This window comes from Pholcus phalangioides, unplaced genomic scaffold (assembly GCF_987345545.1).
Source record: "Pholcus phalangioides strain wild (caught in Gottingen) unplaced genomic scaffold, Ppha-v1.0 ptg000008l_1, whole genome shotgun sequence".
Lineage (NCBI taxonomy): Eukaryota > Metazoa > Arthropoda > Arachnida > Araneae > Pholcidae > Pholcus > Pholcus phalangioides.
The window spans coordinates 23,785,474-23,798,897 of NW_028301601.1; the positions used below are offsets into that span (position 1 = coordinate 23,785,474).

Here is a 13,424-nt window from a genome sequence, read left to right on the forward strand (position 1 = left end):
ATGTAACTCCTCTGAGTCGGTAACTCCTATAAGTAACTAGTCTAAGTAACTCCTATAGTCGGCCACTCGGCGTTCCGCAGAAAGTTGCCTTCTGCGGAGGTGACCGCCGAATAGGAGTTGTGTGACAGGAAAAGCACATTTCAGGGGGCGTGTCAAAATAACGGTTTCCAATGTCACAAAAAATCTTATGCTACAATGCCCACAAAACAGATACATACACAGTGAAACCTCGCTACAACGATAATCGATATAACGATAAATCCATCTACAACGGCATTTTTCCGAATATTTTTTGGAACAGCCTATAGTCTGTAATGTTAAACTTCTCTCGATACAATGATATCCTTCACTGTGATAAACTCCTCTATAACAATATTTTTACGAGGATTTTGAAACCCAACAACTTTTTTATTATTTTTATTTATTTTTCGCTCGAAATATCCTTTAATATATTTTTTGACTCATGTTTCAGTTCTTCCGAGGACGTCTAATAACATCGGTGTTGGGCATCACCTAATCACCGAAAGTGTTCGATATGGCTACTTTTTGTGCGACACACCAAAGTGTATTGCGATAAACCCCCCTTTACAGGAGCAATACACATCTAACTCTTGATTTCTTTTATCAGCTAATCAATTAAAATATCTGGCGGCGAATAAATATTCAAAAGCGCATTTTTTGGTGATACTGAAATATTGCCAACAGAGGAATAAATTTGATGACACGTGATGATAATTTTGACTGTCGATTTTTAAAGATAATTCCTCTACAAAGATATTTTTTCTTGGTTCGTTCGGTATCGTTACGTATGTCGAGGTTTCATTGTATCTTATGCAGAACTTGAAATACCAGATCATCCGACCAATTCCTTAATATGTTATTACCCGGGATCTGTTCTTTCTTTACAGCAAGTACTGTGTACATGTTCTTGCATCACATTTCTTTTACTCCCTCACTGTTGTTCGACTGAATCTGTGAAGAAAGTATCCTCAAAGCCGAAACCTCTATCCTTTACCTATTCAGTAAAGATCATAGACCAATTTTGTCTGGTTTACCCTGTCACTCCGGGAACAAATTCTTCAACTGCCTCACCAGCTATAGTATTAGCCTCTTTGTCATCCTATTTACAAATATTTCCAACTTGGAGAAATGAAAAAAATCGCGAGACAGCCAGGCTCTGTCGCAAGAAGCAACGGAAGCTCTTCGCCCCCCCCCCCGGAGGGGGAGGTTCAGGGAATCTCCGGCAAAACCAATATGTATTGATACGTCAAAGATTACATATAGTGTAAGGAAATTAAAAATTAAGTAAAACGAAGCATCAAATCAATCAAGTTAAAGTGCAACGGGCACGGATAATAAATAATCACAGAAAGTTGTATAAAATCATATCGCAAAAAAGGCGCAATCAGAAATTTGATTGATCAGGGATTGTATGACAGAAGGGCAGAGCACCCCATTGCGCTCAGGGAGTTCAATACACTCAGTCCAATTCGCTTTTGATCACTGTTGAAGATCTTTAAAATATCTCCGGGACTTGATTAGATTTGGGATTCATCCTGCTCCTCGACAGTGCCACCAGCGCACTGCCAGGGTGAGAAGACGCTGTGATCTCCTTAACGGAAACGCTGGTACTGGAGTTACAGGAGCTGGAGGAGAGGGATCCCTTATCTTCCCAGGATGTTCCTCAAGGAATTTCACCATTTTTCTTATCTTTTCCTTTGATTCTTCTCGACGTAGTATGCCAAGCATCCATGGTCTGTGTAGATGTGCAGCCGGCGAACGGAAGTGAAAGGGCGTCGTTTCTGGACATCATGTGGTGTAGAGCAGGGGCGTGCCAGGCTCAAGACAAGAACATTTATCGTTGGCAATCGCTTTAAAGCGATGTAAGGTTGCCGGGAAAGGCCCATGACGGTGACAAATGAGATGAGATCGCGTGACCCCAGCCTCTGCTCCTAGTATCTACTTTCTTTATAACTTCATGGATCTTCCTGATGCCTCCGGCATATCCCAATCCAGTCGCCAGTTTGCTATGATGTCCCTTGGTGTAAGAAGCTGGACATACAAGAGTTCATCGCAAAAGTCTCCAGTATTGGTCGCTTCTTTGGCTGCCGCATCCGCTAGCTCGTTTCCTCACTGGCCGTTGTGGGCTTTTACCCAGGAGATGCGTATTGATGGTTGAGATACAAGTATACTCCTTATCTTTCTCGCCATTGCGTTTTCAGAGAGCGGATTTAGAATGGCCCGGATACTCGAACGGCTATCGATCTTATTACAGTCTGCGCCCTTTTTGTAGCTGCATCCAGAGCTACTGTAAATATATCGAGCATCTCTGCTTGATATACTGAATTGTTTCCTTTCAGTTTAGCCGCCCATTTATACACGATCTCCGTTCCCACGGTTTTTATACAGACAGCCCCTGTACCTGATTCCAGTTTGGAGCCATCAGTGTAATATACGACGGATTTCTCCTTAGGTATATCGTCCTGTTTCCGACCTGGTAGCAGGGCCGCAACTAGGAGGGTGCAGGCGGGTCTGGTGCCTCGGGCACTGGACCAGAAGGGGCACCGAATTCACCCTTTAACTGCATCTTCTACATTGCAAGATGCGACAAAATGCCGGTTTGCCCCGGGTGATAAAGTATCTAGTTGCAGCCCTGCCTGGTAGTGCCATAGAACAGAAAATCCGATTGATCCAAAAAGGTTTTTATGCCGATTCATAAAGATTATGAACCGATAATTGAACTGATAATTATGAACTGAAGATAATGACTCTGAAGGCACTAGGAAGAAAAAAAACCGCACAAAACTTGTTTTTTTTAAAAAAACTCTTATCTACAAGGAAGTGGACGCGGACAGGTTGGCAGCTGACCGCATACAGGGGGGTGGCCGCGGAATGGGGGCGTTTTTTGTATTATGTCGATTGAGCCAGGGTCGTCTTAAGAGCACCATGTGCCCCCGGACCAAGCGATGTTTTTGAGGCCCTAACTGGAAAATTCTCAAAAATTTCCTTGTTGAACCAAGTACTCGCGATCACGAAATCGGTCACTGAGTGCTTCAGGGAGCACCGTGGTTCTCGCGAGCAACGGGTTAAAGATGCCTGGCTTAGAGGGTGGGTCAAAATTTCTTAAAAATAAATTTTGAGTTCTTCGCCTTCAGCTGGCATTGAAATTAACAGGAATTGAATTAATTGTAATAACATATAAAGGTATTTTCTTCAGAAATCATAATTTTTTTTTCAAATATTGTTTTTGCATCAAAAAAATAAATTTTTGATCGTCTGGGGGGGGGCATAAGGAGGGGGCCTCGTGCACCCCCCCCTCCTTTCCAGCTTACGTCTCTGATCCCAATATGCGTTAGAAGGTAAGGGAAGAACTGACGAAATTTTGCTGAAAAGGGGGGGGGGGGGTGCCGTAAATAGTTAAAAATCTGCTGACGTAATACTTGAGCGCAAGGGCGTAGCTGGGGGTGGGGGGTCTGGCTCCCCCCGAAATATGAGAAAATGACCGAAAAAAAGGAAAAAGCCAAATCTATTTTTCTATCACTTTGCTGAGCTGAGCTGAAATTGGTCCCCCCGAACGAAATTTCTGGCTACGCCCCTGCTTGAGCGCCCCTTAAGAATAGGCAGAGATAGATTATAATAGATAGGGAGTCTGGGGAGGAGGCACGGCCATTATTTCCGAGGGGGCACGATAATCAGGATGTCAATTCATATATGCATACATACATTAGATTAGTGAACTTCACCTTTGACGCTGGTGTGGGCCCCCCCCCCTCTTCCCGTATCTCCGCCTGTGCCCCCCTTGGTTAATTAAATATCACAAGCATCTTTGGAACTAAACTCTAGTCAACATCCCCTCTAACAGATGGCGCTATCGTTACAACCTCTATGGGTTCTTTTTTGTCAATGCTGCAGTTGTGAGTGTCAACAAAAAAAAAACCATAAATTTATTCATTGAAATTTATATCCTTCCTTATGTAATTAATTTTTCCGGATAAATATTCTAATACCGATATCGGTTATAATGCTGGGCAATGGACGAAGTGAGTCATTATTATTATAATTACTTTTTTAAAAAACATTGAAAAACATGAGCTTTCAATAATAACTTCTTTCAATAGTAGGCCTACTACTACTTTTCCAGTGTGTGTGTGTGTGTTTGGCATGTTTCCAATGGTGCAGGGCAAATATTCTATTTTTACTCATCTGGTAATGTTCTCGCTGCTTATGCAAGTATAGGCGAAAAGCGGCCTTTTATATTTTATTTCCGTTAATAACATCTCTTGGATTCGTTACCGCTTACCTTAGACATCCCTTTTTACCCTGTGAAAAATACGTACAATACATGTCAACAACACTGTGCTGTGCTGTCAGTGTGTGTGTGTGTTTTGGGTGTGATGTGCTACATGATCTACATGGTGAAAATTAATGCTTGTGTCTTGAAACATTGGGAAATATAAGTGTATTGTCAAGAGGTTCGTATTTAATCTCGTAATAATAAATAAATTGAAATTGAAATTTATTACACACACACATATTACAACATATAATACAGACGCAATATACAAAAAAAAAAAAAACAAAAAAAACATATATATTACCATTTATATATTAGCCCAAGGGATTACATAATCCGTCCAGGGCATATTGATAGTGTAGTATATATTGGGGTTGACAACAGACCAATGGTGTATATAATTAAAATATAATATTGTCTTCACATTACATTCGTAAAGAGAGAAAAAAAGATGCATGTATATGGGATTAATATTCAATTGTGTTGATTTTGTTTATGAGTAGTTTTCTGAATTTGTGCAGTGATTTTTCCGTCTTTATTTCGTTATTCAATCTATTATATTCTTTAGGTGCTATGTATATGAATTGTTTTTGTATTATGGTTTTGTTTGGTTTAATTATGGCGTATTGAATTCCGTGTTGTCTTGTTTGTCTCTGCTGGTGTTTAATTCTGAACCAATCGGGATTTTTCTGAATAAAGAATAATATTTTGTAAAGATAGAGTTTATTGATGTTAAATCTATAATCATTGTGACAGTCTTGGATTATATTTATTTTTTCAGATACATTATTCACAACTTTTCTCAGAGTGTTTCTTATTATATTTATATTTGAGTCATAATCACCGCCCCATACCGATATACCATATTGTATGACTGGTAAAATCCATGCGAAGTAAATAGTACGAAGAAATTTAGGGGATATAATATTTTTCAAGCAGTAAATCCTGGTATTGATGTATTTTAATTTATTGCTTACTGTCACCGCTTGAGTTTTCCATTTAAGGTTTTTATTAAAAACGATTCCAAGATAGTTTATTTCATCGGACTCCTTAATTTCAGTACAGCGACACTCATTGCGTGAGCAATGACCTACATGATATTGTATTGTTATTGGTTCTATATTTCTGTTATTATATAATTGAAAATGCATAAATTTAGTTTTATTTAAATTAAGGGTCAATTTATTATATTTTAGCCATTGTGAAATTATTGTCATATCATTTTCCGCTTTATATTTAAGGTTTAGGTTATCATTATCGGAAATGAAGAGCACTGTGTCATCTGCATAACTAATAATATTTCCATTCATTTGTAGGTGTTGTATATCATTTACATAAATCAAAAAGAGTATCGCTCCGAGTACCGATCCTTGTGGGACACCGCTTACTATTTGCTTAAAAGATCCTATTTCATTTTTAATTTTAATTGCCTGTTTTCTGTTCGTTAAGTAGCTTTTAAACCAGTCGTGTATTTTTCCTCTTATACCAGCCTTATTAATTTTGTCCAGAAGTATTTTATGGTCAACGCTGTCAAATGCTTTACGTAAATCCAAAAAAACATTTCGTATTACATCAATGTAATACAATACAATGTAAAACATCGTATTACATTAAGTTTGATTATATATTTACGCGTCGGGAATCGAACTTACAATTGATGTTATATACCAAGGGGGGGGGGGGGTTCTTAATTAACCAGTGGTCCACGGGTCCTTTGGGGCAGTGCTTCCTAACCTTTTGATGTCGCCACCCCCTGTAACGAAGGTCAGTTTAGAGGATACGTGCTCAGCCCATGGCCCATGTGTGGCCCTCAGAGTCATTTGATGTTCCCCGCGACCACAAAGCTAATTTTGTTTGAAATGAACTTAATCATTGTTTTACTTTGCGGCTTTTTCCTGTGAATGTGAGTTACAGATTACTTGATCATCCCGCGGCACATTTATAGATCGCTTAATTAACATGCGGTGTCGTTTCAGATCAGGCCCGTAGCCAGAAATTTCATTCGGAGGGGGACCGAGAAGTTTTTCCCTTTTTTTTTATTTTCTCATATTTCGGGGGTGGAGGGGAACCAGACACCCCCTCGTGTCCTGCCCCTAACTACGGCCTTGTTCCAGAACACCAAAGCAGCCTGAGGCACATTTTCAGATCATTCAAGTGACCCCGTGGCACAGTCCCAGATCACTTGAGCGGCGAACATTTACAGATTACTGTAGCTGCCCAAGGCACAGTTCCACATGGTTTGAGTCGCCCGCGACATGTTTCCAAACCAATGAAGTGGCCCGCACTCTCCAAAGTTTACCCTTGACATTTACAGCAACCCTTCCCCCCATAATGTCCAAAATGTAATGTTCTTTATAGTTTACAGTAGAAATAAATTGCAATTTCCCATCGCTAATCCATGCAATGGAGTAAAGAAAAAGATCCCGTTGACCACTAACGAAGTACTCACGGACCCCCGGGTATCCGCGAACCACAGGTTGAAAAACCACTGCTTTTAGGAGTGGAGAGATTTCAGGAGTGTAGTAAGCGTGTCATGCCAAAGCCTCCTAGATACTATACGCATGGGCGGTGATACGGGGGGGGGGCATTGCCCCTCCAGCGTCAAAGGTGGAGTCGACTGATCTAATGTATAAATGTATATATGAATTGACATCATCATCGTGCCCCCCCCCCCCCCCCAGCAATAATGACCGTGCCTCCCTCCAGTCTTCCAAGTCTATCTCCACCTATGAATATACGATGTGCAAAGACCGCACTGTCACGAAAGAAACCCTGTATACACTTTTTAAACAATAAATAAAATAACTATGTCGGTCGAAAATTGTTATTTGATGCTAAATTTTTGTCTGGCGGGTCCATATTTAAAAAATTTTTTCCATTTATATTCCTATTTGGCATGTAGTGTGATGGTCATGCCCCCTCCCCCACAAGGGTTAGGCTGGCAGGACTCCAGCCCAGGGGGCCCGGGACAAAAATTATTATTTTTTTTTCACTTTTTATCCATTACAGACAGGGCGTGACAACTCCCAGACTCCAGGCCGCCATGGCGATTAAAAAATTGGTATTGGCGCCTAAAATTTTCTTTGCGTAATTACTAAATTACAGGCTGAGATCAGCGCAAAATGTTTGGAATTTATAGCAGCATATCTACCCATATGAAAGAGGGTCACTATGTCCTGAAAAAGTCAAAAGAAGCTTTATTTTGGACCTTTTTCTTTGGGTAATATATTTTTTTTCACGCCTAAACAATTGTTCAGGCGCTTAAAAAATTGTTCCGGCACTTTTTTGCGATTCGTCCAGCTCTGATTATAGATGGGGGGGGGGGCCCACCAGAGATCTCTAGGACGTGGCTCCAGATGTGGGGTGGGGGATGATTTGAAGCGTTTCTGAAATTGTGTTCCGGAAATGCTGCATTGTCTAAGGATGTTGCTTGAAGAAAGAAAAAAAAAAAGGAGGGGGCTGTGTGTGGAACGGGCTATTGTGTGCCCAGTGGAGCAGCAAGTTCGGAGGTCGTCAAATTTGGTGGATGAGTGATCAAGAAAATTAGTTGAATGGGAGAAGGGCGGAAAATTTTGTATACAGCCCACCAAAGCCGCAACTGGGGGGGGGGTGCAGGCGGATCTCGTGATCCGGGCACTAGACACGAGGGGGGCGCAAATTTCATTCTGAAACCTCTCCTTCAACATTACAAGGGGACGTCAAAATGCGCTCTTGCCCCGGGTGACCAAGCATCTAGTTGCGGCTTTGTAGCCCACCAAAAATCCACTTCTGCCTAGAGAGGGAGTGTCTTGCTCAGTGAATGATTAAACCAGTGACCTAGAGGGTTTGCGAGTGACGAAAAAAAAGGGGACCTAGAGAGAGAGAGAGAGCAAGGGACCCCCCCCCCCCCTCATTGAAGCATTAGTTGATAAATATAGCTGGTTCGATATAATGACATATAAGTCATCTCACGCCATTAAATGGCGGCGAAAGTTGAGAAATGAGAATGTTGATTGGAAGTAACATTTCAACCCCGGGAGAGTTACCAGATCAACCTCCTCGGGAACTAAATTAACAATATGGGATAATGAAAGCGCACAGGGGCGTAGCCAGAAATTTCGTTCGGGGGGGGGGACCAAAGTGATAGAACAATAGATTTGGCCATCTTTTTCCCCTTTTTTTGGTCATTTTCTCACATTTCGGGCGGAGGCGGGACCACCAGACCCCAAGTCTCCCCCCCCCCCGCTGCGCCCTTGAAAGCGCATATATATTGATGTTACATAAATGACATGCTGATGACATTATACATGGCCCCCATATCCTGAAACAGGGTCCCCCTAGGCTGGGACCTTTGGCGCGCCGCCCCCCCCCCTCAGCAGAATTTTTATTGGGGCCCTTTTATAATGGATTTATAGCGTGGAAAAACGAAAAATATAGAGAATCGCCCCGGGCCCCACCCTTGTGGGGGCCATAACAGTATGTGACGGAAATAATTCTACGATACAATATGATGAAAATGAGGCACAATATCTTACAATTACAGCAGTGATGTGCGAATGAAAGATTGTTAAAGATTACTTCAAAAGATTTGCGAGTCAGATTATGTTATGTTGCCTTGGACATTGATGAATGAGTTCTTATTCTATTGCTTTCCCGTTCCGATATTTTATTTGCTTAAAATACAGAATTTGTACAACGACTTCTGCTGCCACCTATCGAATCAAAACAAAAATATGTTATAATTTTTAAAGTAAAGTTGACTGTTGGTTTTTAAACCAGTGTGCAGCAAAAAAAATGAACAATATATGGTATTGTAAATATATTCTTTATTTCTATCCTGCATACCGGTGTAAATTCTATGGGGGGGGGGCGGGGGGTCAAATAGGCTGTATAGCCCAGGACGTCACTTGAGGCATAGTGGTCGAGAAAATTAGACAAGAATGAAAGAAGGAAGGGGGGTGAGTCTGTGTAACCCAACTGGAAGAAAAACCATAAATCGCCCTCCGGGTTCGTTGATCCCTTGTGCTAAGCTATGGAATAATTTTCTCCGGACCTGAAAAACTTTTCCAGGTCAATTTTTTTTCATTTATTTCGAGGGTTCATCTCTCCAAAGGAGCAATTTTTGTTCAGAAACTTAGTGGGAATGGTCTTATGGGAGAGTTTTCATTGCAATAAAACAATAACGACGCATTGCACTAACCTTTAGGAGAGAGGCTGGCCACTTCATTGATTGGAAGACGTGTCGCGGGCCGCCTGAACGATCTGGTCTGTGCCGCAGACCCCCCCCTCAAGTGATCTGTATATACGCCGCGGGCTACTTAATTGATCTGCGACCAAGTCACGGGCCACTTAAGTGATGTAGAACCGCACCGCGAATCACTGAAGTGATATGAAAATGTGCCGCTTGGTTCATTTTTACAAAATTAGGTTTGATATCGGGAATCACATCAAATAACTCCGAGGGCCGCGGGTTGTGCATGTATGCACTGAAGACTAATTAGTCAAGTCAGTGGAAGAAATACAGTTGGCCCCGCTTAATCGGGTAACGGATAAACTGATACTCCGCTCATTCGGATAATAAACCTCTGGAAACAAAATTTCTCCCGTAGATATAATGTTGAAGTATCTCGTTTAATGTGCGTCATCTTCAAAGAAATACCAGACCAGAATTGAATTTTGGCCGATTCCCAGCCCTATGGGCCGCCTGTCAGCATACAAGCTGGCCATGAAGGCCTATGAAGAAAGGGAAGAGTATATATTGTTTGTGTAAAGAATTATGTTGTGCATGTTTGTGTTAGTGCTTGATTTGAAAAAGTCCAATCGGTCATGGTCTGTCTGTCTACTCTAACGCACTCAATGCCGCCACAACATACACAGTGCCACCACAAAACATCACAAGGGAGAAGGTACATTCGATCATGACATCTGTTCTGGGTGAAAAAGGGGAAAAACATCACATGGGTGTCGTGAGGGGAAAAAAAACCCTTCAATTTTTGTCATCAAAATTCAAAAAGCATACCTGAAAGTTCTGTTCAAGTATTCAGTGCAGTGCCTTCAGAAAATTTTTCCCATTCAATCAAAAATTCTATGATGTCCTAAAAATGTTCAAGTAGAAAGTCCAACTCTCACTTTTTTTTCCCTCTCTCACAGTTCCATCAATAAGGTGATTAAATGCGGTTAAGAAAAACAAAATAAATGCGACTAAATATGGATAAATGCAGATAAAGTTCTATCCGGACACAAAATACAATTGTGTGCAATTGCTGGCTCCTTAATTTTACAAATTACAGAGATGAAAAGTACATGCTCACTTATGTACAATATTTCCCCTACCTGATAAATAACTTATGTTGCCTTAAAGTAGCTCCCAGTCCAAGTGCATTATCTGTCTAGGTCTCCTATATCTCCTTAGGATCCCTATGTCGTAATTCACTATTTCTTTGAGGTGTACAAAATCAGAATTTAGCATTCTGTCGAATTGTTCTGTATTCAATTGTTTAATGTATGTAAATATATGCGGAATGTTCAAATCATTTCTTATATTAACTCCTCTTACTTACCAGGGTGCACCTACAAATCTCCTCAAGATCTTGTTTTGAGTAACTTGTAGTTTTTTTCATGTTTGTTTTGCAAGCCTGGGCCCACGCTGGGGACGCATATAGCATTGTTGGTCTTAAAATTGATTTGTAGAGGATTACTTTATTTTTTAACGTGAGTTTAGCTTGGGGGAAAGTAATTCGGTTTAACATTCCCAAAACTCTGTTAGTTTTGTTCGCGACATGATCAATGCGATTAGTGAATGATAAGTTTTTGTTCAATATGCAACCAAGGTATTTGATTTGTCTTTCTGGCCTTAAAATTTGATTACCTATATGTAGACGTCTATCTGGCAATTTACGTCTCCTTGTAAACAATATGAATTTACACTTTTCAAAATTTAGCTGTATAGCTGATTCTTCACACCAATCTTCGATTTCATCAATTGTGTCTTGTAGATTATTAAAGGCTTGATTAGCATCTCTACTACTGTAAAGTACAGCACAATCGTCAGCGAAAAGGGATATTATTCCATTTTGAGGTCCCGGAATATTATTAATCCTGTGGCACAGATGCTCTTATAGATTTTGTTGATGAAAAAGAGTCATTTATTTTAACCTGAAAAGTTCTTCCGAGTAAGTATCTGTAAAAGAAAATAATCATGTGAGGTGGAAAGTTCATGTCAATTACTTTTTCAAGCAGGGTTGCATAATCACACTTGTCGAATGCCTTTGATATGTCCAAGAAGGCCGCCGCAACAAAATCAAAATAGTTGAAGGCATCAGTTATAAATTCAGTGACTCTTAATAGCTGAGTCACACCTGAATGCTCAGGTCTGAAACCATGTTGCTCAGCTCTAATTATGTTGTTGTCAAGCATATATTTAGACAGTCTTGATGCAATAATTCTTTCGAACAGTTTACTGCAGTTGCTCAAAAGACTGATAGGTCTGAAGTTTTGAGCAACTGGAGGATCTGTTCCTCTTTTATGTATTGTTTTAATTATAGAGTGTTTCCAAGATGATGGGAAAAAATTAGAAGAGATTGCACAATTAAATATATTTGTCAAATGAGTAATAATGTTTTCTGGTAAACATTTGAGTGCTTTATTACTGATTCCATCAACTACAGGGGCTTTTTTAATATCGAGTTTATGAATAAGAGCCCGGAGTTCCTCATTTGTGGTAAGTTCCATACAGCATGGAGGTGACTAAAACTAAATTACTATGGCCACACCCCAAGAAAAAGCGCCCCTGCATAAGAATCAATGGTGTTCGACTGCAAATATCTAAATGCATGAAATATCTTGGAGTGCATATTGACCATCAGTTCAAATTCACGACGCATGTGGTGAAACAAATTGATAAGGCCCAAGACACCATGCAAAAATTGAGACGCATAGCAGGTCCAAAGTGGGGTATACGCCAAAAATTTAGGAACAATTTGTACAGATCTGTTGTACAACGGCAAATTCCATAAGCAAGCGCCATCTGGTATAAAAACCCGACACAGAGACTCCGTAAATTACTAGATGTTGCCCAACGTCCGTTCTTATTGTATGCAACTGGTGCATACAGAACTACGGCCAATGATGTTCTGTATACTGCTACGGAAAACCCTCCGCTCAGCCTATACGTTGAATATGACGCTCGTCGATCTACAATCCTGCATTTGGGTAAGGAGGTTTGGATGGACGTAATTCTTATAACACCTGATGCATACGAAGGGAACAATAGGAGTTGGCTTCATCATCCCAGTGTGGACTTGTTCCAGAATCAAGTTCCGCTGCCTTGTGCGGAACAATGCTCATCTGATGAAGCTATTAGTATATTCACGGACGGCTCAAAAACAGAGACATCCACGGCCTGTGCATACGTAGTTATGAATGCAGAAGGATCTGTTGAAGAGGCTTGGAGTCGACGGTTGCGTCAAGGGAACAGTATCTTTCAGGCGGAGGTTCTGGCCATACTAGCTGCAGTAGAATGGGCGGTTAAGCAAAATCAGCAGACGACGATATATACTGACAGCGTGTCTAGTATTAATGCGATTCGTGATCAGCGCACTACACATGAAAATACTCGGCGAATACGCAAGCATTTATACGACCATCCGTCTATCAGTATGAAATGGGTCAAAGGCCATGCAGGAATAGCGGGGAATGAAATTGCGGACAGATTAGCCAAAGATGCTCTTAATCTCTCAACGGAAGAACAACTCTTGCTACCACGCAGTCACATCAAACAGGTGCTAAAAAGTGACCTGTTACAAAAGTGGCAACAGCTATGGGACAAGAATGCACATAAAGATGCGTACAAGGTACAGAAACGCGTCCGGTGGAATGGTACCATTTGGTCTAGAGAGAGTCATTATGATAACTGGCCCATTACCGACGTATCTAGAACGTTTCAAGAAGTCAGACAACGCCATGTGTGCTTGTGGTGAGATTGGATCTTTATGGCATTACCTGACATCTTGCCCATATACAAAAAAAATTTCATTTTGGTGCTATTCCCGAAAACGGTCGGCTGTGTTTCAAAAGAAGAGTTTTGAAGAGCCCTATGGGCCTTGCTCGGGTGCGGTGGATTATATTGTTCCTTGATAGCAACTTACATCGC

The 13,424-nt window shown here is 40.9% G+C and overlaps 1 protein-coding gene across 2 annotated transcripts in view; it reads left to right on the top strand.

Moving 5' to 3' along the window:
• The first annotated feature begins 3,893 nt into the window (after nucleotides 1–3,893).
• raw (NDT-like domain-containing protein raw) overlaps nucleotides 3,894–13,424 on the top strand; it is a 128,734-nt gene continuing 119,203 nt past the window's right edge. Inside the window, exon 1 of one of the 2 annotated variants that reach the window (XM_089234397.1) lies at nucleotides 3,894–4,040. The gene's annotated coding sequence lies outside the window, so the exon portion shown is untranslated. Of the gene's footprint in view, nucleotides 4,041–4,372; nucleotides 4,473–13,424 lie in introns of those variants that run through there. The other variant, XM_089234399.1, reaches the window with a different exon arrangement.